This window comes from Malania oleifera, chromosome 1, assembly GCF_029873635.1.
Source record: "Malania oleifera isolate guangnan ecotype guangnan chromosome 1, ASM2987363v1, whole genome shotgun sequence".
NCBI classification, from domain to species: Eukaryota; Viridiplantae; Streptophyta; class Magnoliopsida; order Santalales; family Ximeniaceae; genus Malania; species Malania oleifera.
The window spans coordinates 152,590,469-152,614,768 of NC_080417.1; the positions used below are offsets into that span (position 1 = coordinate 152,590,469).

The 24,300-nt window shown below is 37.6% G+C and overlaps 1 protein-coding gene across 10 annotated transcripts in view; it reads left to right on the top strand.

Annotated features, from left to right (window-relative positions):
* Window positions 1-24,007, top strand: part of LOC131162145 (vacuolar protein 8) — a 62,074-nt gene extending 38,067 nt beyond the window's left edge. For 4 of the 10 annotated variants that reach the window (XR_009138695.1, XR_009138697.1, XR_009138690.1 and 1 more), the window contains 3 exons: window positions 5,805-5,940; window positions 6,067-6,121; window positions 23,492-24,007. The gene's annotated coding sequence lies outside the window, so the exon portion shown is untranslated. Of the gene's footprint in view, window positions 1-5,804; window positions 6,132-23,491 lie in introns of those variants that run through there. The other 6 variants (XR_009138698.1, XR_009138696.1, XR_009138693.1 and 3 more) reach the window with 3 other exon arrangements.
* The last annotated feature ends 293 nt before the right edge of the window (window positions 24,008-24,300 follow it).

Sequence of the window (24,300 nt, forward strand, 5' to 3'; positions counted from 1 at the left end):
ACACATTTCACACAACACAAATGTTCTCATTTATAGATACATAGGATAGATATAGAAGGAAAGAAGTTATTGCATTCTAATGGGATAATGAGCATGTGGTATTTAATGGATTATTTTAGCACATGATAATTGCGTTTTTGATGGAATGAATTTGGTACGCAGCTGCAGCTCATCCTCCGTTTCCATTTTCTCCGTTTCCATATTTTCTCCGTTTCCATTTTAGCTTAACAAATGCTTTATAAGGCTTCCTACTTTGCAACAGATTGTTTGTGCAAGTCTATTAAGTGCGGCAAGTCAAGAAAATGCCTAATCTTAGGAGCAACTTTAGCCTCCATATACCTCGATAGAGATGGAAAACAACATCAGTGATAGTGAGGTGAGAAAAGAAGGATTTACCAAAAAAAATCTCCAAAAAAATTTAAGGACCAAACCCTTCCATCATTTCTACTAGAGAAATGGCAACCCTCGAGTACAATAAGCAAAGAAGACAACTGATCCGCCTATCATTCCTTTAAACCCCTTCTAAAGTGAAAGTCCTAAGAAAAGGAATCTATCTCAAAAATGAGAAATGAGGAAATCGTATCATTGTGGCGAGAAGAAAGACGATATAACTGAGCAAAGGAACAGGATAATGAAATTGCCCCCAGCCAAACATCTTCCCAAAACCTAAATAAGCCTCCATGGAGTCTTAGGTGAACTTCTAAAAACCAACATGGCATCCCAACCATTTTCTTGAAGGCCAAATTTACTCTTTATTACTTTGTGCCAAAGGGAATTCATCTCTAGGGGAAACTGCCTTAAGCGTTTACCCAAAAGGGCAGTGTTTTTAGACACCACATCACCAAGACCCTAATCCCCATCTTCCTTCGACCTACACATTACCTCCTAATTAACCAAATGATCTCTCATCTCCCCTACACCTGACCATAGGGAATCCCTCATTACCTTTTCAAGCATTTTAGCTACCCCTCCAGGAATCCTACAATGAGATAAAAAAATAAAAAGGAATAGAGAAGGCTGGCCCGAATGAGAGTCATTCTATTGTTTAAAGAGAACAATGCCTCCTTTTCGACTATCTAGCTCCACAGCCTTGGTCACCACTGGATCCCAAAAAGCTAAAGTGTGGTTTCCCCCGAAGACCCCCTTAATCAAGTCAAAGGCCCCTCTAAAATACCACATCTAGCAAGGTATGTCTTCTCCAAAATCCTCTCAAAGCTGAGATTAACCAGCCCAACACCACTCTTTTCAAAATTAATTTTAAGCTTGGAGACTTTCTCAAAAATATGAAGAATGGTGGTGATGCTAACAAATGAGTTATGGAGGACCATTTACATCTTTTGAGCCGCCCATTTGGCACACTTAACTACTTAAGTTACATGCAGATTTAGGAAGTTGTGTTTGTATTAGACTTTTATTTGTATTGTGTAATTTCTTGTTTTATTAGGATTTTTATGTAAATATGTGTTTTTGTTTGTAATGGGTATAAATACTGTGCTCTTAAGTTATTTTGGCAGTTATCAATTGAATCAGATTGTATTATCTTTTTCCCTCTCTCTCTCTCTCTTCTCGTGTAGCCTTCCCTTTCCTCTCTTTCTTCCTTTTTTTTCCTCTATCTCTGTTCTGCTCTCTCTCTCTTCCCCCCCCCCCCTTTTAACTCTCTATTTTGCCTCTACTTTCTTCTTCTATTCTTAGTGCTGTCCTGCAGCATCTTCTTTCCTTCTCTCTTCTTATTTCTTCTTTCTATTTATCCCTTCTAATTCTCTCCCATTCCACTCTCTATTTATGAATCGCACTTGCTATCCTACCTCAAGATAAATAATGGCATCATCATCGAACTGCAAATGAGACCACTTCCTACTTGCCTTATCTCCCCTCACCACCTGCTTATCAACAACCCTTGCTAGCAGTCTGCCCAAGACATCCACCACAGAAACAAATATGAACGGGGAAATTGGATCCCTTTGCCTAATGCTATAGTTTTTGCCTTTTTTATCTCTAGTGGTAATATTGATACTTGGGATTTTCATTTTCGAAAAATATCTTCGTGAGGGAGGTAGAGGAGCTCTCTTCTTTGCTTATCTGTTGGAGGATTGTCATCCTTCTAAGAGGAGGGATGTTTGGGTTTGGAGTTTGGATTCTTTAGGTTTCTTCTTTTGCAGATCTTTCTCTGATCATTTGATTATATATAGTTTACCTTTTTTGCTCCATTGTCCGATTTGGAAGGGCAAAGTTCCATTTTTCCATCTAAGATTAAACAAAACAAAGACAAAAGCAAATACAGAAACGAACACTACTACAAAAAGAAAAAAAAAAAGTATTTAAAAGGGCTGGCCAATTACAATGAATGTCTGAGAAGTCGATACCGTTGAGAATTCCACTTGTGAGTTTGTCCTACATTGGAAAATTTGAGTGGATGATGGGAACTTATACATATGGTTTTGTTGAGAATTCCACTTGTGAGCTTGTCCCATATTGAAAAATTAGAGTGGATGATGGGTGCTTATATACATGGTTGGGCCCAAGACCCAATAAGTTTAAGCTTTTGGGTCAAGTTGGTGTTCACCCATGTGTATTAAGCTTACCCATAGGCTCCTCCGGTCCTAACAAGTGGTATCAGAGCCTACGATTCGTAACTCTGTGTCAGCGACATCGTAAAAGTCGAGACGTGAAACTCATTCTCCCGACGTGCTAACAGTTGGAGGACCAAGTGTGTGATCGAGGCCAATAAGGATCATCTAGGCTTGGGATGGATCCAAATAGGATCAAGACGTGAGAAGTAGGATTGGTTCGGAGGCACGTGGAATGCATCTGAGGCACGTAAGGTGCTAGTGGTAAGGCCCACTTGAGCAACTGTTAGGGAATTGGACTTACTCCCATAAGGGAGATGATTTCCGTTCAAGGGGGAACGGTTGGAACTCATAAGTGAGGAGGAGATTGTTGAGAATTCCACTTGTGAGCTTATCCCACATTGGAAAATTAGATTGGATGATGAGTGTTTATATACATGGTTAGGCCCAAGACCCAATAGGCTTAAGCTTTTGGGTCAAATTGGTATTCACCCATGTGTATCAAGCCCACCCATAGGCTCCTCCGGTCCTAACAGGTTGGGCCCAAGATCCAATAGGCTTAAACTTTTGGGTCAAGTTGGTGCTCATTCATGTGTATGAAGCATACCTTTGGACTCCTCCGGTGCTAACAAGTGGTATCAGAGCCGACAATTTGTAACTCTGGGTGTGCGACATCGTGAAAAGTTGACACGTGAAGCTAATTCTCCTGACGTGCTAACAATTGGAGGACCAAGTGTGTGGCCGAGGCCAATAAGGATCATCTAGCCTAGAGATGGATTTGAATAGGGTCAAGATGAGGGAGGTAGGATGTTCGGAGGCACGTGGAATGCAATTTGAGGCACGTAAGGCGCCAGTGGTAAGACCCACTTGAACAACTGTTGGGGAATTGGGCTTACTCCCAAAAGGGAGACAATTTCCGTTCAAGGGGGAGCAGTTGGAATTCACAAGTGAGGGGGAGATTGTTGAGAATTCCATTTGTGAGTTTGTTCCACATTGGAAATTTTGAGTGGATGATGGGAGCTTATATACATGGTTGGGCCCAAGACCCAATAGGCTTAAACTTTTGGGTCAAGTTGATGCTCACCCATGTGTATCAAACATACCTTTGGACTCCTCCGGTGCTAACAAATACTGCCAAAACACCTAGTAGTGAATCCCCACAATCATGCCAGAAAAATAAACCTGCCCCATATATGATTTATAGATGAAGCATGATCACGAAAAATTAAATTATTATTTTCTGTTAAATTACTGCTTTACCAAAAAGTGTAAGCTGTTAGGTTATGGGCCAAAAATGTATATCAAGCTTTAACACTCTCCTGCACATGCAGCCTGACAGCACATGGAGAGGTAAACACACGATAGACCAACAAGGTATGTCAAGCTTCAACACTCCCCAATCAGATTACCCAAATAGCTGCAAGGACAGCACACTGCCTCAAAACCTTCGCCTCTTTCCCAATGCCAAGAAACAAAAAGGCTTACTCCACAATAACCGTGCAACAGAGCACTGGTGAATAAATACGCATTATCTTCTCTATTAGCATAATGCATAACACATCAGTTGAAAGGGCCATGTATGGTCTATGAATCTGCAACAAATTGCTGGTGTTAACTTTTTGAAGAATGGCAATCCACACAAAAAACATTAACCTTTCGAAGTAATTTTAGCTCTCCACAGATGATTAACAATAGGAAAAGAAATCGGGGACTGATTTTTAGGTAGGAGACAAAAATGATTTTCATGAAATAACACTACTACCATTATCCAAAGACCAGACTCTAATATCCCCAACATGAGAATATCTAAAAGAATCTAGCAAAACCTAGGAGAGAAGAAAGCTCCTCAGTCTCCCTATCATTCAGATTTCTACAAAATTTTAAATCCCATGAAACCCCATATCATGTATAACAAGAAACGAAACAAGTGCATGAGGATACAAAGACAGAAAAAAAATAGGAGGCAGCCAAAAAGCACAATTCTTTTATTCAGATATCCTTCCAAAACCTATACAACCATCTCTCACTTTATACTTGATTCAAGGGAAAAAAAATTGGAAAATGCCTACAAAATGAATTTCCATGGGTTTTCATGAGTAAATCTAGCTACAAAATTAGCATCCTACCCATTTCCCTGCAGATCAAATTTACTTTCAATAACCCTATGCCATAGAAAATCAGTTTCCAAATGGAAATGCCATAATCACTTATCCACCAGAGCAGTATTCTTAGGCACCAACTTATGAGGACCCAAGCTCCCTCCTTAGACCCTGGATACAACCTCCCAACTCACAAGATTTTCCCTCCTCTCACCAACTCCTAACCAAAGGCATTGTCTCTAGATGTGTTTATGCTTTTTTTTAACAATTCTGAGACTGCATCTCATATATTCTGCTGCGGGCGCGGGGTTGTACGGGATTGTTGGTGGAGCGTTGGTTAGGGGAGGCGGGGAGAAATGGGTTTGCCTTATGACTCTGGAAGATCTGTTGGGAATCTCTTTTAGAGGTTTTGGGAGTAAGGATTCAGGAATTGTGAGTTGTTTGCTGTTTTGTAGGGGATCTGTCTGAACAGATTGTGTAGATTTTTACCCAAAAGGGGCTGAATATTTCTTTGCTTTGTGACGATATACAGTCTATGGCATCTCTATGGGCTTTTCAAGTGGGGTATTTTACGGGGACCTGCTTTCATTTTGATTGTGCTTTCATCTCAGTTTTTCCTTTATTGTTGATGGATTCTTTATCCCTCTGGTTGTTTCTTATTTCTTTTAGCAACAATAAATAAATGAAAGTACACTATGGAAGGGTTTGGAAGAACTTGATATTGGAAAGAGGAGATAAACCTTGACTCTCTTGGAATAAGGTCAAAGGTTGAAATTTATTTTATAGAAATTTACATAAATCCCTTCATTTTCTAAATTGTGATCATTTTTTTTTTTTGGGGGTAGGGGAGCACGGGTGGGGAGGGAGTGGGTGGTAATTCTTTTCTCCAGTGGAGGCAAACTTTGATTTATTTGCCATTCCAATTTATGTGGGTCTGCCCTAATGATCCAGGGACAATGAGCTAAGTACCTAAGGTTAGGATTTTGGTAAAGATTAATTCAGTGGTATGTGATTTCTCGCAGGAAATAATCACTCCCTCCTCTTTCTTTAATCTTTCTGTCTTTAAACTTTCTTCTAATCTCCCTTTGGTGTAGCTGAACCATGACTACAATGTAAGGTTTATGGGGTGCTTTTGCAGGTTTGGTGCAGCAAATGTGGTGGTGTTGGCATTAAATTTTGGGGCTTTAGCTTTGTAAGCAGCCACAGGGATACTGGTTTGGTTTTCCCATGGCAATTGACTCTGGTTCCAAGTCGAGAAACAAAGAGCAAACATGGTAATCCTCTCTCTCTGCTTTGTTTGGTTGTCCCTTAATTCTTCCTATCTTTAATTCTTCTATTTTTCCCCCTTTTTTTTTTCTTTGAATTGCTGTAAATTTGGGTTTCATTGGTGTGGACCGAAGGAGGTAGGACTTGCAGGAAAGAAGAATGAAAAAAATTAACAAAAAAAATCTGCAGGTATTCCTAGACATCTCTCTTATTTCTGCCATTAATCTGCTGCTCAGTTTTTGTATTGATTGTAATTTATATGAGTCTTGCATCCATTGTTAGTTGTTTCCTTGGATTTAAAAAAAATATATTTTAGTTAATTTTTGTTGTGATTTCATATGAACTGGGCTGGGAATGCTTATTTTGTTTGTCAATAGATTGCTTAATTGCTGATTTCCTTTTGTGCGATTTGTTGCAAAAGGTGTTGTGTAATCAATTTCACAAAAATCTTTTGCTTCTAATATTATGAGACCAATCAATTTTCATGGGTATATGGATTTATGATTTGGAAATCAAAACTGGCTTCCCTAATTTTAGCTACTTTATGCAATGAAAATACTTCCAAATTGCTGGCTGAACAAGTATTTTAGCTACTAATCGCTATTGTGACCAAAACAGGTGATGCAGGATGAGAAGTGGGTAACTGGATGGATCAATTTGACCCAATTTGGAGGCCTGTGTCTTAGAATAGGGTCAATGGTTTGTTGAGTCCTAAACCCAAATGTGCTTAGTTAATGTTTGTTTGGTTTGCTAGTATTAGGATTATGTGCTTGTTTGTAGTATTTGTGTATTCTAAGGGTATGTTTGTAACATAATGTAGTTTTAGGGGTTTATATCTAATTTCATGTGAAAAGGCTTTCTTCTAAATAGTGTGTGAAAGCCATGTCATAGGCAGTTATTGTTGAATTTGAATTTGAGAAGTGAACTTGAGTTCCCACTTGTATGCCGTCTCTCCTCCCTTCCCCTTCCTTCCTTTCCTCAATTTCTTCTAATCTCTCCCATGGCTGCAGATCCTTGATACTGCCCCTGCATCATTTGGTATCAGAGCTCAATATCAATCCCTCTTCTTCTTCCTTATTTTCTCCCTCTGATTTTTCTATGCCTTGAATTTGTAAAAAAAAAAAAAAAAGGAGACCAGATAACATTTCTGAACTTTTTCTGGAATTCCAGTTGTGTTCCCATTTATTTGAACACCACTTTCCAGACATCATTGTGCAGCACCATTCATCCCATTGAAATCAAAACCCCTTGAAACCCTGATTCAAAATTTTCATCACCATCCAACCATGCGTGTGGCCTCACATGTCACCTCTAGGTTACCCAGCCGCCGACCCCTTCAAAGTCCAGCCTTGCTGGAGTTAGTTTGATCCACTGCCTCCACCATTGTATTCCCCACCCCCTGATCTATCTTTGCCTGAAAAATCATAATCAGAGAAGAGAACCCTTGCCGGCGGCGCACACGCGTGAGATTCTGCCAGACTTTTCTCCTGCTTCCAGAATCGCAAGAAATTGGTTCCAGCCACGAGAATTTGGTGTTTTCTCCTGAGATTTTTATTTTTTGCATGATATATTGATTGTGGACATGATGCATTGCCAACAAGTGTGATATTTTGATATGAAAGGCTAGAAAGTGAAGAATTTGTGAACCATCAGCACTTTGGAGCACGGGTTTGTCACTGCCAGCAATAAAAAAAATCAGTTTGTATAGATGTGTTAGTGAGCTTCCTCTGTGAATTTGTTTAACATGTGGTTTACAAGAATAGATTGAGCAATTTGTTTAAGGGTCTTCGGTGATACATAATTGCTTCATGGTGGCCAATGTTGAATTGCTCACAAAGGATGAATTGTCATCCGGTAGGGTGCAAAACATGAAAAATACCTTGGAGACTATCACCAATGCTTTGAGTAGGCTAGAAACCGAAGTTGCAGCCTTAGGTAAAAGGCCTATGGAATTTCCTACCGAACAAGATGGTCGAATAGCTGCCGTCCCTCATACATTTGAGTTTTGTGAAGGCCGAAATAATCATTTGAATGATGGAATTAAACCAGAAGTCTCAAATTTTAATGGTGATATTTCTCTTGATGAATTTGATGATTGGGTGTATTCTTTGGATTACTTTTTCTGATGGTATGACATGAATGAGGCTAGAAAGTTTTAATTGGCTGAATCAAAATTGATGGGAACTGCTCGAATTTGGTGGATTAAACAACGAGAGATCTTTAGAAGAAGGAGATTGTTGATATTGCAATGCGGGATGAGATGAATCAAGATATGTGCAATTTGTGCCTCCCAATTATCAGCAGCATGTTCATCTCCAACTCTTTGATTTGAGGCAAGAAGAAAAGAAAGTTATGGGAGAACACTAGTAGATTCTATAATTTGGCTACTCGTGCCATCATAGAATGGAAGAGGATTTGATGATAGCTTTGTACAGAAAAGGGTTGAAGCCAGCTATTGCCCCCAAACTTGCTGCATGTCATCTCATTATAGTTGGGGATGCATGACAGTTTGCCACTCAGATTGAGGAGGATATGAAGCATAATCCTCCTAGAGCTGCATCAGCCCTTTGATTTGAGAAGAATACTTGTGGAATTGTATGAGAGAAGATAGTTGAGCAATTGGGTAAAGGAGTTCAGACTAACCCCCTTTGGAAGACTCTTGTGCATTCTGGAACAATTTTTAAGAGCCAACCATCACTTAAATGCTTTAAATGTCAAGGTTTTGTTAGTGAGTTGCACAATGTCCTAACCAAGTCATGGCTGTTGCGTATAAATAAGATGATGATGATGATGATGGCATTCAAGTAGTTGAAGATGACACAGAAATCCCAAGTGACTTGGAAGATGATGGCAATGTGAAAATCTGTTTAGTGCTTTGACATATTCTATCTTCCTACAAGGTTGAAGAAAAAGAAGATTAGAGGCGGACTAACATCTTCCAAACTCAGGTGATATGCCTAAAGCAGCTTTCTACTCTGGTTATTGATCTTGGTAATTGCACAAATGTAGTTTTTGAAGAAGCTTTGAAGAAGTTAAATTTGGAAGTTGAGCCTCATCCCAAACCACACAATATTGCTTGGGTGAATAAAACCAATTTAAGGTCCATGATTGTTGTTTACTTACCTTCAAGATTGGTTTCATTGTGAAGGCAAAGCAATGTGATATCCTTCCTCTAAAAAATTGTCATGTCCTTTTGGGCTGTCCATGGTTATTTGGTAGGGAGTTAACACATGATGGATATGAGAATTCTTATTCCCTCTCCATTAAGAACATGAAACATAAGTTGATGGCATCTTTTAGGCAAAGTGATAATCTAACATGGTAGTATAGCTGGTTACTAGAAGGTCTTGGGTTCTAGCCTTGTTGCTTGCATTTATCGTGTGGTGTTTAAAAAAAAAAAATTGTATTCCTTGTAAAGGGCTTATCTCTTCATTTTCTGTTGGGTTGCACATGCAAGGATGTGTTAAAGCTTGATATACATTATTGGCCCACAACCTAACAGCTTAAGCTTCTAGACAAAGTCGTAATCTGATAGTAATTTCATGTGAATAGGCTTTCTTACAAATAGTGTGTGAAAACCATGTTGGCAGTTATTGTTGAATTTGAATTTGAGAAAGTGAACGTGAGTTCCCCTTTGTATCTCCTCTCTCCTTCCTTCCCCTTCCTCTCAATTTCTTCTAATCTCTCCCATGGCTGTGGATCCTTGATGCTGCCCCTGCCCATTATGATGAATGACACTTACAAAGGTTTCTTTAAACCTTCTCGAGGGCTTCGCCAAGGAGACCCTCTATCTCTTTATCTGTTTATTATTTTACAGGAAGTTCTTTCTCGGCTTCTAAAGAAAAATTTTATGGAAAATAAGATAGGGACTTGCTTTCATCCTTGTGGGGCACCTTTGGTATCTCACCTACTCTATGCAGATGACATTCTTATTTTTACCAATGGCAAGAGAAGTTCCATTCGAACCTTATCAAGACTCTTAAGAAATATGAGGATTGGTCTGGCCAAATGATAAATAAAGACAAGTCAATTATTTTTTTGTCAAAGAGAATTGCTAATGCTCGGAAGCGATCCTTGTTAAGGATGACTAGCTTTGCGGAAGGAGGGTTCCCTGCTACATACTTGGGTGTTCCTTTAGTATCAGGTTGTCTTACGACCCGTAGTTTAGAGCCTCTAGTTGCTAAATTGAGGAAAAAGATAGCGGGTTGGAAATTTAAGCTTTTATCTCAAGGGAGTCACTTTGTTTTAATTAAGCATGTATTATCATCAATGACGGTTCATCAATTGGTGGTAATTGACATTCCTAATATTGTTTTCACAAAGTTAAATTCTATGTTATCGATTTTTTTTTGGAGTGGAGTAAATGATAAAGAAAAAGGAAATGGTGTTCCTAGCCTAATATATGTAAGCTTGTTTGTGAGGGTGGTTTGGGTATTAGGGATTTTGAGGAAGTAAAAAAAATCATTGCATATGAAGTTTGTGTGGAGATTGTAACTATGGATAATCTGTGGACTCAATTCTTTAAAGCCAAGTATTTGAATAATAGACACCACTTGAGAGAAATAAAGCCAGATAAAGGAACTAGATTTTGGAGATCGATTGCTTGTGTGATACCTGAAGTATTAGAGCATGTTCGTGTTCAAATTAAAGAAGGGTCAGCCTCTTTTTGGTTGGATCGATGGTTAGCCGTCGATCCCCTTTGTGCTAAGGTTCAGGAAATCAGAAACCATAAGCTACGAACATGAGATTGTTGGGATAGAGATGGGTGGAATGTTGATTTATTAGTGGATCTGTTGGGTGAAGAACAGACTGAGGAAGTAATGAACTCTGCTATTTCTTGCAAGGAGAGTCCAAATACAGTAATTTGGGAACCTTCAACAGATGGGAAATTTACCATGACAAGTGCTTAGGAAATTATAAGGGAGCGTAAACAGGAATGGTTAGTTTCAAAGTGGATCTAGCATCCTATGTTGCCAAAATGGGTGTCAATTTGTACGTGGAAGTCTTGGTTCGCTTGTCTTCCGGTTGATACTCGTATTCAAGAAGTAGGTGTTCAGATGACCTCTCGGTGTGATTGTTGTTCAAATGCCAAGATTGAATCTCTAGACCATGTGTTTTGTATGGGATCTTTTGCTCAGGAGGTTTGGAAACAAGCAGCAGTGGCGTTGGGTGTTAGTTGTATGACAACGAATACATGGAAAGCCAGAGTTAATTTCTGGTTTAGTTGTGCAAGACAGGCCTCACAGTTAGGCATTTTGGTAGGTCTCATACCTAGTCTCATCATTTGGAGACTTTGAACTCGTCGATGTAGTGCCAGGATGGAATCAATGCATGATTCGATGAGAACTGTGTGACTTGATATTAAATATTGACTGAGATTCATTTCGGACAAGTTAACTAAATGTGCACCTGCTTCTTGCACGGATATTGTAGTCCTTTGTGCTTTGGATATTCAAGTAAAAAATGAGAGGGTTCGTCTTCCTCGTGTAGTCAGATGGTGTAAACCTGGGATAGGTTGGGTTAAGTTGAATGTGGATGGAAGCTGTAGAGGTAACCCAGGTAATTGTGGTGGTGGAGGCATGATAAGAGATGAAAGAGGATTATTTAAAGCAGTATTTTCCTCATTACTGGGTTATGGAACCAATAATATGGCTGAATTGAAAGTGATTATTATAGGGATTAATCTGTGTGAAGATCTTAGATTTGATCAAGTGGAGAGTGCCTGTGATTCTGCTTTGTTGGTTTAGTGGATTAATTCTGGGAAGTGTTCGGCTTGGAACTTATGGGAATTGTGGGAAGAGCTTGTGTTAGCTTTGAGAGACATACATTACAAAGTGGAACATGTTTACAGGGAGGCGAATCAAAGTGCGGATTTCTTTGCTAAGTAAGGTGAATTTGGTATATCTCGATCATATAGTTGCCAGGATGAGCTTCCACAGCAAGTCAGGGGAATGATTCGATTGGATTTGTTGGAATTTCCTTACTTGTGCTCGTGATGCTTTGTGCTGGTGTTTGTGATGGTTGGAGTGGTTGGTTGATTCCTCGAGATCTTTCGGAGTTTTGTTTGTTTTCCACTTATAGTTGTTTAGTTCTTATTTATTTGTTCGGTTGTTGATCATTGGTTTATTGGTTTTGAATAAGTTGGTTAAATCAGTTTTAGATTCTTGGGGTTTGAGTTTTCCCCAAGTCTCAAGGTTAGAATCACGGTATTCCTCCGCCATAAATGAAGAATTTTCTAATAAAGATAGGAGGTGCCGCCCTCTTTTTTTAAAAAAAAAAAAAGTGTTTTAAAGCTATCACCATTTCACAGAAGTTTGATCAAGAATGTTTGTGAAAGCTATAGGACTACTATGTTTAACCACAGTAAAATCTTTCTAGGAGTTAGATGTGAAAAATAATTGCACCTTGGGCTCCCTAGCTTTCTTTGCGTATATGATAATTGTGATATTCACACAAACAAAGAGCAACTTCTGGGATTTTGTTAGTGTCTGAGTTTCTACTTAAAACAACAGCAATACTATGGTTTTTACTTTCCCTTTCTGTTTCTTATGGAGGAAAAAAAAAAAAAGCTTCATTAGAACATTGTGGAGAAAAAATTACAAAGAAAAGGACAAGAAGTGCTCAAAACAGAAAGAGAGAAGAAAATAAGGAAAACAATCAGCTCAATAATGCCTCCCAACTGTGGTTGACATCCTCAAAGCAACAGCCCTCGAAACAACTTGCACTGAAAGCCCAAAGGGATGCCAAATGCGGCACCCTGTCCTAGAGTAAATCTAGAGATAATCTCTTGCTAGAAATATTCAAGCACTCTGTTACAACCAAATTCCCCATAAAGCACACCTCCACGACCACCCAACATCCTACATGCATGTCCATTCACATCTATGCATACACATTCATACATATACCTATTCATGCATCATGTGCATGCATTCACGCATCATCCATATCTTCATACCCATCATGCATACATGCATATGTACACATGCCCATTCACCTATCCATTTCTGAATGCATGCGTGCATTCATGCGCACATGCTTATACATACATATCCATCCATGCAAACGCACTCACACATGCATATGCATCAATCACACATCCATTTACATGCACTCATGCATCCTTATACATATGCACATGTATTCACACACAGACCATGCATGCATGCATCCATTTACACATGCATCAACTTACACATGTGTACACATGAATACAAACACATCATACCCCATGCATGGATGCAGACACATGCATACTGCCATGGATGAAAATCACACACATGCACAAACACACACACTAGAGCACACACTTGCACATACTGGCACATAGTAAAATGTAGAGAAATGGAGAGCAAAGGAAGGAAAGAAAGAGAGAGAGAGAGAGAGCTCCCTTCACCATTCTGATCTTGGCTTCAAATAGCCAAGATACTGGAATAAAGGAAAATAAATAAATAAAAAGGAACGGTCGGTGTGGCCACCGGAGATGGTAGGGAGGTGACTTTCTAGTGAATTTGGGGGGTGTAAGGGGAGAAAGAGAGGAGATAAAAAAGGGTGGGTGCGATAGAAAATGGCAGGTCTGACGCTACCCCGTCGGTTGGAGCATGAGAAAAAGGTGGGAGGAGTGTGATTCTAAAATGACATCTCAAATTTTAATTAATTAATTAATTAATTTTTTTTGAAAATTGAAACGACTCTGTTTTAGGAGCCACACGCTAGCACGTGCAGTCATGCGCAAACTTGGATTTTTTGATTTTCCATTTTTTTGAAATTATTTTAATTTTTAATTTTTAAATATTATAATATAATAATATATTATATTAATAAATTTGAAAAAATATTTTTTTTTATTAAAATAAAGAAAAAGGTAAATGAGGTCCACCAAAAAAAGTAAAAAATTTCAAAAGTGTTTAGAATTTTGTCTTGATTTTCGTGCAAGAAGTCAAAATTATAGTTTTACTCATCATTTTGGATTGCCCTGAATTACTCGAGGCTGTCAAATTTAACAAAAAGAGAGCCATGAAGTCATAAATGATGGAGCTTCCACCTTGATTTTCATGTAGAAGAGTTAAATTACTGTTAAACACTTTCTTACTATTTTGGATTGCTCCAGATGAATTGGTATGGTCAAAATTGGTAGAAAAAGATAAAAAAAGCTCAAAATGATAGATTTTGCCCCAATTTTTTGTGTTTGAAGTTAAAATCATCGTTAGACTTATATTTACCATTTTAGATTACTTTGAATCGGCCGGTGTAATCAGAATTGGCAGGTGGAGAGTAGAAAAGCTTAGAATGACAAAGCTTTTGCCTTGATTTTTGTGTTTGAAGTAAAAAATTATGGTTAAATCTCTTCTTACCATTTCAGATTGCTTCAAGTCACTTGGTGTAATCAAAATTGCTAAAAAGAGAGGGAAAAAAATCAAGAATGATAGGGGTTTTGCTTTGATTTGCGTGTCCAAAATCAAAATCACTATCAAACCTATTCTTACAATTTCGGACTGTAGACGCCCCAATTCTAATCAGACCTTTCCGAGGAGACTCCGTGTGATAAGAAAGACGACTTTGTAAACCAGGAGTAGAAGGATCTGATTGAGTCCTGGTTTATTTCAAAATTGAGTCCGTTTGACGCTAGCTCGGATTCCCACATTCGATGCACGTCATCTCCTGGTACGCTAGCTTGGATTCCTACATCCGGTGCACGTTACCCTCTTTGGTATGCTAGCTCGGATTCCTACGTCTGGTGTATGTTACCCCCTTTGACGCTAGCTCTGATTCCCATATCCGATGCACGTCATCTCCTGGTACACTAGCTCGGATTCCTACATCCGGTGCACGTTATCCTCTTTGATGCTTGTTCGGATTCCTACAACCCTCATGCGGCTTGTAGGCCCCACGCGGCTTATGGGCCCCACAAATCTTCATGGCTCCACACGGATTGGGTCATACTTGACGTATATTTGTTTTTATTATTATTATTATTATTTATTTAATTTGTAAAATGCAAGCATGCTTTGTTCCCCTCATAATTGCTTACCCCATCCATTGTTCCCCTCATTATCATTCACCTCATGCTATATTCCCCTCATAATTGTTCACCACATGCATTGTCCCCTTCATTATCATTCACCCCGTGCTTTGTTCCCCTCATGATTGTTCACCCCATGCATTGTTCCCCTCATTATCATTCACCACATGCTATATTCCCCTCATAATTGTTCACTCCATGCATTGTCCCCTTCATTATCATTCACCCCATGCTTTGTTCCCCTCATAATTATTCCCCTATGTCTTGTTTCCCATGCTTGCCCCAAGTTAAGTCTATAAATTGCCTTCTCATTGTAAGCACAAAGTGGGGAGAAAAAATTTGGAATATATTGAAGTCTTCTATTGTTGAGATTGTGAAGCTTGTCTCTTTCTTTGTGAGTGAGTGGTGAGGCTACGTTCCATTCTCTCGGGAGATCAAGTGGTCTACTGATCCCGTCTCCTACTGGTGTTGGGTCATCCCATCTGAAGAAAGCACTCCGTAGTGCCTCATTTCATAGTTCAAGGACCACCCTCGGTAAGACGCTATGGACTGACCCCTGTAGACTCATCAACAGGAGAAGAAAACCGGAGGAGAGGAAGAAGAGAGGTAAAATTAATAGACTCTCCCTTTCTGGGTTACATTCTAAAATGTGATAGACTGGGTATGAAGTTGTGAATACGGGAACTCAAATCCAAAGTTAGGTTTAACCCTGAACCTAAACCCAGTTTATTCCTCTACAAATTATTTGACCCACTGGACCAGTTTGAACCGGTTATCTAGTATTTTCTTATTTATTTTTTTATTATGTTATTTATTTGAAAATTCGGGCTAGTAATAAAAAATCACAAAAATCAAGAAAAATATTTTGAGAATTGAAAATCATTTTTAACATTCTTTTCTACCCTAAATGAATTCTGAAACCTCTCAAAATAATATTTTCATACTTAGAAAAATCCTACAAATTTCAAAATTTTGGGAGTGTATTTTGTAGCATATCTTCTTGACTTTCCGATCCCAATGATTGCAACAAAAGGGTACGAGCTTTATAAGCTTCGTGTACCCTAGTTTTGAGGGAATATATATATATATATATATATATATATATATGTATGTATGTATGTATGTATATTTTGTAAATATTTGTGTGATTCATTCATATACATTTGCACTTTATAAATTCACAAAAGGAGTAACATAAAAGGCTTTTCGAATTTACTTTGGGATAATTTTATAATTAATTAGGTACCGTTCGTAAGAACGGGCGTGTAGGGGGTGCTCATATCTTCCCCTCGCGTAACCGAACTCCCGATTCCTGCCTTGGTAACGCAGACCGATTCTATTCTTAATTCGGTAGTAGTCAAGTGTTTTAACCACACTAAAATGTTAGTGGTGACTCCATTATACCATTTTTCCCGAAAATTAAACATTAAATTTTTCATTTGCCTCGTTCCGTCCGGGATGTCGCGACACGGACTATCCCGAATCATTAGTGCAATCAAAATTGCAAAAAGAGATGAGAAAGGCTAAAAATGACATAGATTTTGTCTCGATTTACATTATGGGGTCAAAAATCACTATGAGACCCCACTTTACCACTTTAGATCGTCTCAGATCACTCCAAATAGTAAAAGATGACAAAAATAATGTAGAAAATAACAAGTCAAGTTTAGTAGAAATGCAAAAGAACTTTTCAATCAATCTCCGTTTTGGTCATTCAGTGAAAATGACCATCGACAAGTTGAAAATCAAAATTTGATGGTTTTCAATTGTTTTGGCGACCTATTTTCATGCTAGTGTCTAGAATTTACTGTCTGGATTATATCATTCATTTTATGCATAATTTTTTGGTTAAAATTCTTAGATTACCACTTTATATAAAAGTTTAAGCTATTAGGTTGTGGGCCAACAATGTATATCAAGATTTAATACTTCCTGCACATGCAGCTCGATAGCACGTGGAGAGATAAACACATGATAAATAGCACCCATTTTAGGGAATAGTGAATACAATATATATATATATATTTTAAATCACACAATAAATGCTAATGACAAGACTATAACCTAAGAGTTCTTGATAATCACCTTTGATACCATGTTAAATTACCACTATACCTAAAATCTTAAGGTGTTAAGTCGTGGGACAAAAATGTATATTAAGCTTTAACAAAAATTGAATTAAAATGACCATGAAGTCAAGACAAAATTAAAATAAAAAAATCCATAAATCCTAAAAATTTGAAAATGAAATTTCATAAGTCATTCAAATAATATTTTTACTATTTTTCAATTGTCATGTATAATAGAATTGTTCATAGAGGACTAAAAATTGATATCTTTTTTCTAAAAAACATGTTTTCAAAAAATATTTTTACTATTTTTCAATTGTCATGTACAATAAGATTGTTCTTGGAGGACTAAAAATTGAATTTTTAAATATGATAATTAAATGAAATAATTATAAATCATTTATGTTTTTAATTGGAATATAAATATTTTAATTTCTATTCACTTTTATTTTCATTATTTTACTCATATTTTTTTAATTGCCTTTTGACTCAAATAGAAAAATGAGCATTTGTTCAATCAGGTTTGTAATTTATTTTAGTTTTGGAAATATTAACTTGGTTGCTGATTTTTAGTTTTTAGTTTTTGTTTCTAGTTTCTTTTTTCTTTTTCATCATTTTTGACAGTGACACCAAACTCTTTTTACAAATAAACTTACTTAGCTCCCTCTTCTACTAAAAGCCCATCATCTTCCTCTTTCCCATCCAAAACACTTAACAGACTTACAGAACTCACGTTTTCATTTTAAAATCCCCAAATACCTCCAAATTCCACTTCTTTAAGACCTCTTATACACCATTAAGCTTCTTCATTCTAAATTCCTTTCAACATACTAGAACACAACCACATCAAGCCTCCCTAAGGACGAAAAGAATGAAGATCCATGTGTCCTCAAATTGAAAAAATGAATATAGCAATGGAAGGGTTAGAGAGAGAAGCTCTCTTCCCTCTCTAGGAGGGAAGCCCGTCCATGGATTGAACCTCACATTGAATGCTTGATTTGTTCGGCCATAGGGCGTAATTCTGCCTACAAGGGCATCAACTACACTCTACCTCACCATTTCAATTAGCTAGAGAACGTGAAGAGGCCCTGGATTTCATTGAAAAAAATGGAGGATTTCGAGGTCAATGGGCAAGGAAGAACAGGCAGCAAATTTGAACGGAGGTCGCGAGACTCAGTGCCGCTGCAAATCGATTCTCACCATTGTGAGAATCTGAGGATGAATGTGAAGATGGACTGGAGTTCATTGTAAATCAAGGGGGCAATCGACGTGTTTGGGTGAAGAAGAGTTTGCCACAGATTCACGAGCAGGTGGCGAGGCTTCTACATGTTCAACGAAAACCCCAAATTATATCGGATCTGGAATTACATAATGCTGCGGGGAAGGAGAAAGGTGAATGTGAGTCTTCTGCTGCACATTCTACAGGAGACAACTCTGAATGTGCAGGTTGTTCTGGAAAATCCCAACTTAACTTTGAACCCCAGGTTCAAATGCAGAAGGTTGGATGTGAGTCATCGTAGGAAGGATCTGATGATGAAGAAGATGGTGAACCAGATTCGAATGATTCTGGGGAAGATGGAACTGATGGGGAGTACGAAGGGGAAGATGATTCCGATGCTTCAGAAACTCTTGGAACAAAAGATACTGTTGATGCTGATTGTGAATCCGAAGGACATGCACCTGACGGTGCTGCAAAGGAAGCTGGTACTGGTGCACTTCAGGTGTTTGGCAAAATGCTACAAAGGGTTATGCCTCAACCGCTTCAAAGGGCACTGCAGGGGCTTGTTTGAATGTAGCAAAGGACACCAAAAATGCTAGTATACCAGGCGTTTGTCAAAATGCCCAGAAGAAGGGGAGAAAAAGTTGTTCATGAAAGGTAATAAGAAGGTTTCGTGGGTGGATCTCTTTGCCAAGAATAGGCACCAACAGAGCTGTGGTGCGGTTCTGTGCTTTGTTCCTAATGGTAAGGTTGCTCAAGTTGAAGAAGAGGACATCGATGATCCAGAGGGGAATTGGAAGCACTGCTTAGTTGGCTACTTTGCGGGTAAATTCCCTGGAAAAGCAGCTCTAAATGCTCTTGTTGAGGCTTGGTTTGCTAAGGTTGAGGTGTGCAACCATAAAAGTGGTTGGATTATCTTCAAGTTTAGTAAGAAGGATGACATGTTGCGGGTGCTGCATGGGGGGCTGTATTTAGCATATGGCCGGCCTTTGCTTCTTAAAAGACTACCGGATATGTTCCAGTTTAATGATGAACAACTGGACACTTTACCAGTTTGGATTCAGCTGCTGAATCTCCCAATTGAGCTATGGACATTGAATGCTTTAGGGAAGATTTGTTCTGTTTTGGGTAGGCCAGTATTTCTAGATAAGCTCACCACCAACAGAGAAATGCTTTCCTACGCTAGGGTGTTGGTAGAGATTGATGTTGCTAAGGAGTTAATGGATAATATTGAGGTAAGGCTTCCTAATAACCAAATGATCACTCGGTAAGTTGCATATGAGAATGTCCCTAAGTTTTGTACTTTCTGTAAGCTGTTGAGAAAAAGGACAATGATCTGGTTATCTCTCAGCTCTGCAAGGAAGATAATCAATCTGGGAGAGTAGTAGTGAGTGTGGACACTTAAAAGGATCCAGTTAGCAAGACTGGGTACCTGGGCAATGAAGCAGATGCAACCTTGAATGGGTCTTCTTGCAGTCGTGTCCAAAATCAACAGACTTCGGTTGCAGAGAAGGGTTGCCAGCCAGCTTCTACTAAGAATAATGGTAAAGCTCCCTTGATTTCCTCTAAGTCAAGCTCTAGGACGATTACTCAGCTTGGTGCAATTGTTCCTGCAGAGGAAGTGAGCACTGCAGGTTGTGGCCATGCTGTTACAGAGGCAGGCAAGAATGAAGGAGACGTTTCTAACCCTGGGGAGTGTAAGAAAAAATCCAAAGGGCACCGGTGACATGTACAAAAACAGTGTGCTGCTTGGTCCATGTTTTGCTGTGTTTTGTTGGTTTTTTGTTGAATTCTGAATTCTGGGTCTTCAGTTTGCTGTGGCACAGGATTCTTGGTTTTTGCAGCTGCTACTTGTAGTTGATGCAATAATGCTTGTTTTCAGATTTTGAGTTTGCTGAATGTTCAGCTGCTGCATGCAGCTGCTGAAATTTGGACTGTTTCAATTTGCTGCAATGGGGTTTCAGGAATGAGCTTTAGTAATTGTGGCAGATTGCTCTTTTTGGAATTTACAAGGTTTCCTTGTATTTGCTATGGCTGGTTTTTCCTTGTATTGATGCTTTTTGCTTGAATTGGCCTTGGTGCCCCTGGGTATGCCCAGGTTTTGTGTAACTTTCGTTACTTGTTTTATTTGAATTGGAGCTTTGGCCTCCTCGCTTGGGGTATGCCCAGAGTCTTTCTGTACATATCCTTTTTGATCAATATAATTATAATTTACGGATCAAAAAAAAAGAGAGAAAAGGAATATAGCTACACTTAACCTTTCTAGACTCCAACCAAGTAGGGAAATTTAGAATTTCCTGACTAAGATTAGGAAACTCATCTTTCTACTCCTCACTACACAGAAATCTGACTGACTTGGAACCACCCGTTTTCTCCCCAATTGACCAAGTGAACAAAGCGTTCTGCAAATGAATATCTCATAGCCGACATTTGTATAATGAGTCTATAAGAACTCTGTACTCGAAGAAAATCTCCTGCCCCCTTTTTTCACAGTCAGAAACCTTTTGACATTGATGTCTCCCCCAGTCATCCACCTGGGATAACTAAATCCATACACAACAAACTCCCAAAACTGAGACCAACTAGGACTCTAGAACGAGGTAAGCCGCCACTGCCCCCTCCTCCTAACTTCAACCAACACAATAAAGGGAAAAATGAGCCCCTAAGACAAATCAACTCTAGTTACCACCTTAGGGTCCCACACCATCAAAATACCACCTGTTGTCCTTTGTGAAGAAAGAGTAACACAATCCTTCACTCTACCTGGCTAAATATCTTATTAATTTCCCCATCTACCCATTCAGGTTTGTTTCTTGTGAAAATAAAACACGAGGAAAGTATCTAGATACCATTTTCTAAACTAGGTTGACTAAGAAGAATAAGTTCAACATCTAAAAAATAGAAAAAAGATGGAATTATTGTCATCGAATTCTTCTTTATCATATTTTTGTTGTTTCTAATCTTAGTTGAAGTTTTTTGTTAGGTTTAGGTTTATGATTTTGATTTATAGGAAAATGATTAGGCAATTTTTATTTTGTAGTGCATTTAAGATAGATATTCTTCTTTCTTTAAATTTTATATTTTTACTTTCTAGGTGTTGAAAGTTCATGCTTATTGATTGTAAAAGGGGGCAACCTAGTGCACAAAGCTTCCGCATATGTGAGGTCTGGGGAAGGGGCGGACCACAATGGGTCTATAGCATGCAACCTTAACTTGCATTTTCGCAAGAGGCTGTTTCCGCACCTCGAACCTGTGATTATTCTTATTCTTGTAAAAAAAAAATTTGTTGTTGAGATAACATAGGGTAAAGAATGGAAATGAAACTTTGATTGAAGCTTTGCTATCTTGGTCAGATGGTTGGATTAGGCTTGGTTGAAGATTTGGTTTTCTAATGCCCCAAAATAATGAAAATCTTAAGATCTTAGATTCTCATCTTTTAAAGTTTATTACTCGATGGATTGATAAATTCCTTGTCTTTATTGTTCCATTTTCTTAGATTTTTATTTCTTCTAATAGTATTACTTTAATTTCTGTTTGTTCACACTGAGCATATTGGGAAATGCGATGAATTTATATAATACTTTGATGAGATTGAGGATTCCAAGATTTCAAATTGGAAATAGTTGTTCAACTTCAGGCATTCTTGAAATTTCTATAAGGTCCTCTAATAATAATGTCCAAACATATAACGTCTCAAAGGGACTGACCTTGTGTTATATCCAGTGAAAGCCTTTTCTATGCGTGCAAACATGTAGGTTTAAAGGAATCATGCTGTTGAATAATTGATAATCCGATTTGAATTGTTTGACATAGGCTGTGATGCTTTAGAAACTTCAGTGGGTTGTGCGTTGGCATTGTTAAGTTTGTTGGCATCCATAATGTTGTTGCCAGCCAACAATGGCATGAGCAGTAGCATTGTGTAACCTCAGTGGAATCTCACAATGGCGCCATATTGCTATTTTATTGATTAGAACATGCTATCGATTGGCATATTTGTCAATTTGTTGAGATTGTTTAATAAAAAGGCCCGCTGTTAGCTCTGTTGATAAATTTTGTCAACTAATCTGGCAGAGTTTTCTACTCACCAGCTTGAAAAGATTCAAATGTGTTGTTATAATAATCTACAAACATAAATCAATTATATATTTAGTCACAGTAAGCCTAAAAGACTGAATCCTTTTAAGGTGCTTAGTTACTTGGATCCAAAAAAAATAGTTTACTTGTGCATATTTTTTTTACTATAACACTCATATCTGACCAAATTATATGATAGGTGGTACTTCATAACAATTTGATATTAATGCTGAACTTTTGGATATTGATTAAGCGAGATTCCATGTTCATTTTTTCCAAATTAGAATTTAATATACTGAAGTATGATTTAAATCTATTTATGGACCAGCTTAAAAGATGCGAACAGAAAATTCAAAATTCAAGTGATGTGTGATTAAGATCAGTCAATCTAAACGGACTCTGACCTGGCTTAGACAACTTCAAATTACTGTGAATTGGTGGATTTGATTCGCTCCCCATTTTTTTTTTTTTTAAATCTGGAACATATATAATGTTTTTTTAAAAAATATTATTCGGTAAAATTTTATTTTCCCATGTCGTTTACTTCTTGGGACTATTTTATTGATGTCTATTTATCAACTCAGGGTGTAATTTTTAGAGTTTAAAATTCTAATGGATGACTCTTTTCTCTAGTGTATTCATCTTTGAATTGTCTCCTTTCTCTTATTTCTTTTAAAATTAACCAATTTAGCTACTGCCTTTATATTTTTCTTGGTGTGTTTATCGGGTTGCATATGCTAAATTAAAGCCAAAAACAAATTCTCACTTGCTGACATTGTTTTTTTTTTTTTTTACTAAATTGAAATGATTCTTTCAACTGTGATATGCCCTGATTGTTAATAATTTGTTTGATATGCAAGAATGGAATGAAATAGAATGGAATTAGTCCTCGAAATTTTACAAATTTGACACATATTTTCACATTCTATCCCACTCTCAATCCATTCCATTCCAGCATACCAAACATTGTCCTATGAAAAGTTTGACAAGTATGCTAGCTGGATAATTTTATCTGTCATTTAATAATGATAATAATAATAATAATAATAATAATAATAATAATTCTTCAATGATGAATTTGAATTTTGATACTGATGTTCTTATATCTTCTGACGTTCAAAGAGGCTTTTAGCATGCTTCACTAACAATTGTTGCAATTTGTTGTTTGTGTGCAGTCTAATGACGTGAATATTTGTGAACAAACTGCCACTAAAACTTGTTCAATATGCAACATTTCGTGTCTTGCAAGAGAGGGAGAACATATTAGACTAGATTTTATATTAGCCAGGTGCAGGTTCGCAGAAGACACATTCATTTTGGAAGGGCTGCCAGAATAAATGTTCTATAAAGATAAAAGCATTTCATCAGACAATTTTGCCTTATTAGTGACGACTTCAAATCATTTTGTAATCTGATTAAAAAAATGATACCATGCGTATGGTTAGCAAGCCTGCATAACTAATACTGCATTTGGGAGTATGGATTTCGACATTAGATTTAGATTTGGGTGGATTTGGAAAAATTTTAGTACAATTTTATATTACATCTTATATAAATCCAATACAAATCCAAATCTAAGATCTCTCTAAACATGAGATCAGTGTTTGGAAGTATGGATTTTGGATCCTAAATTTGGATTTGGATGGATTTGGACAAATTTCAATACAATTTTATGTATCAACTTATCCAAATTCGATACAACTTCAAATTCAAGACTTCTCTAAACGGGAACTAATTTCATGCTTTGGCCAAATAATATTATAGAAACCCTAAATGCTTTTGCATTTTCCCTTTGTAAGTTTTTTAAATGTCAAATTGTGGTGTTAATGGGCATTTTATTTTTAGATTCATTGGGAGGTTTGATTAAGCCACAGATACATAATGGAATGGATGGATGTTATATTCATTGTTCTTGATTTTAATTAAATCATGATAACACTATGTAAAAGGAGGATGAGATGTATCATCCACTTATTACATTCTT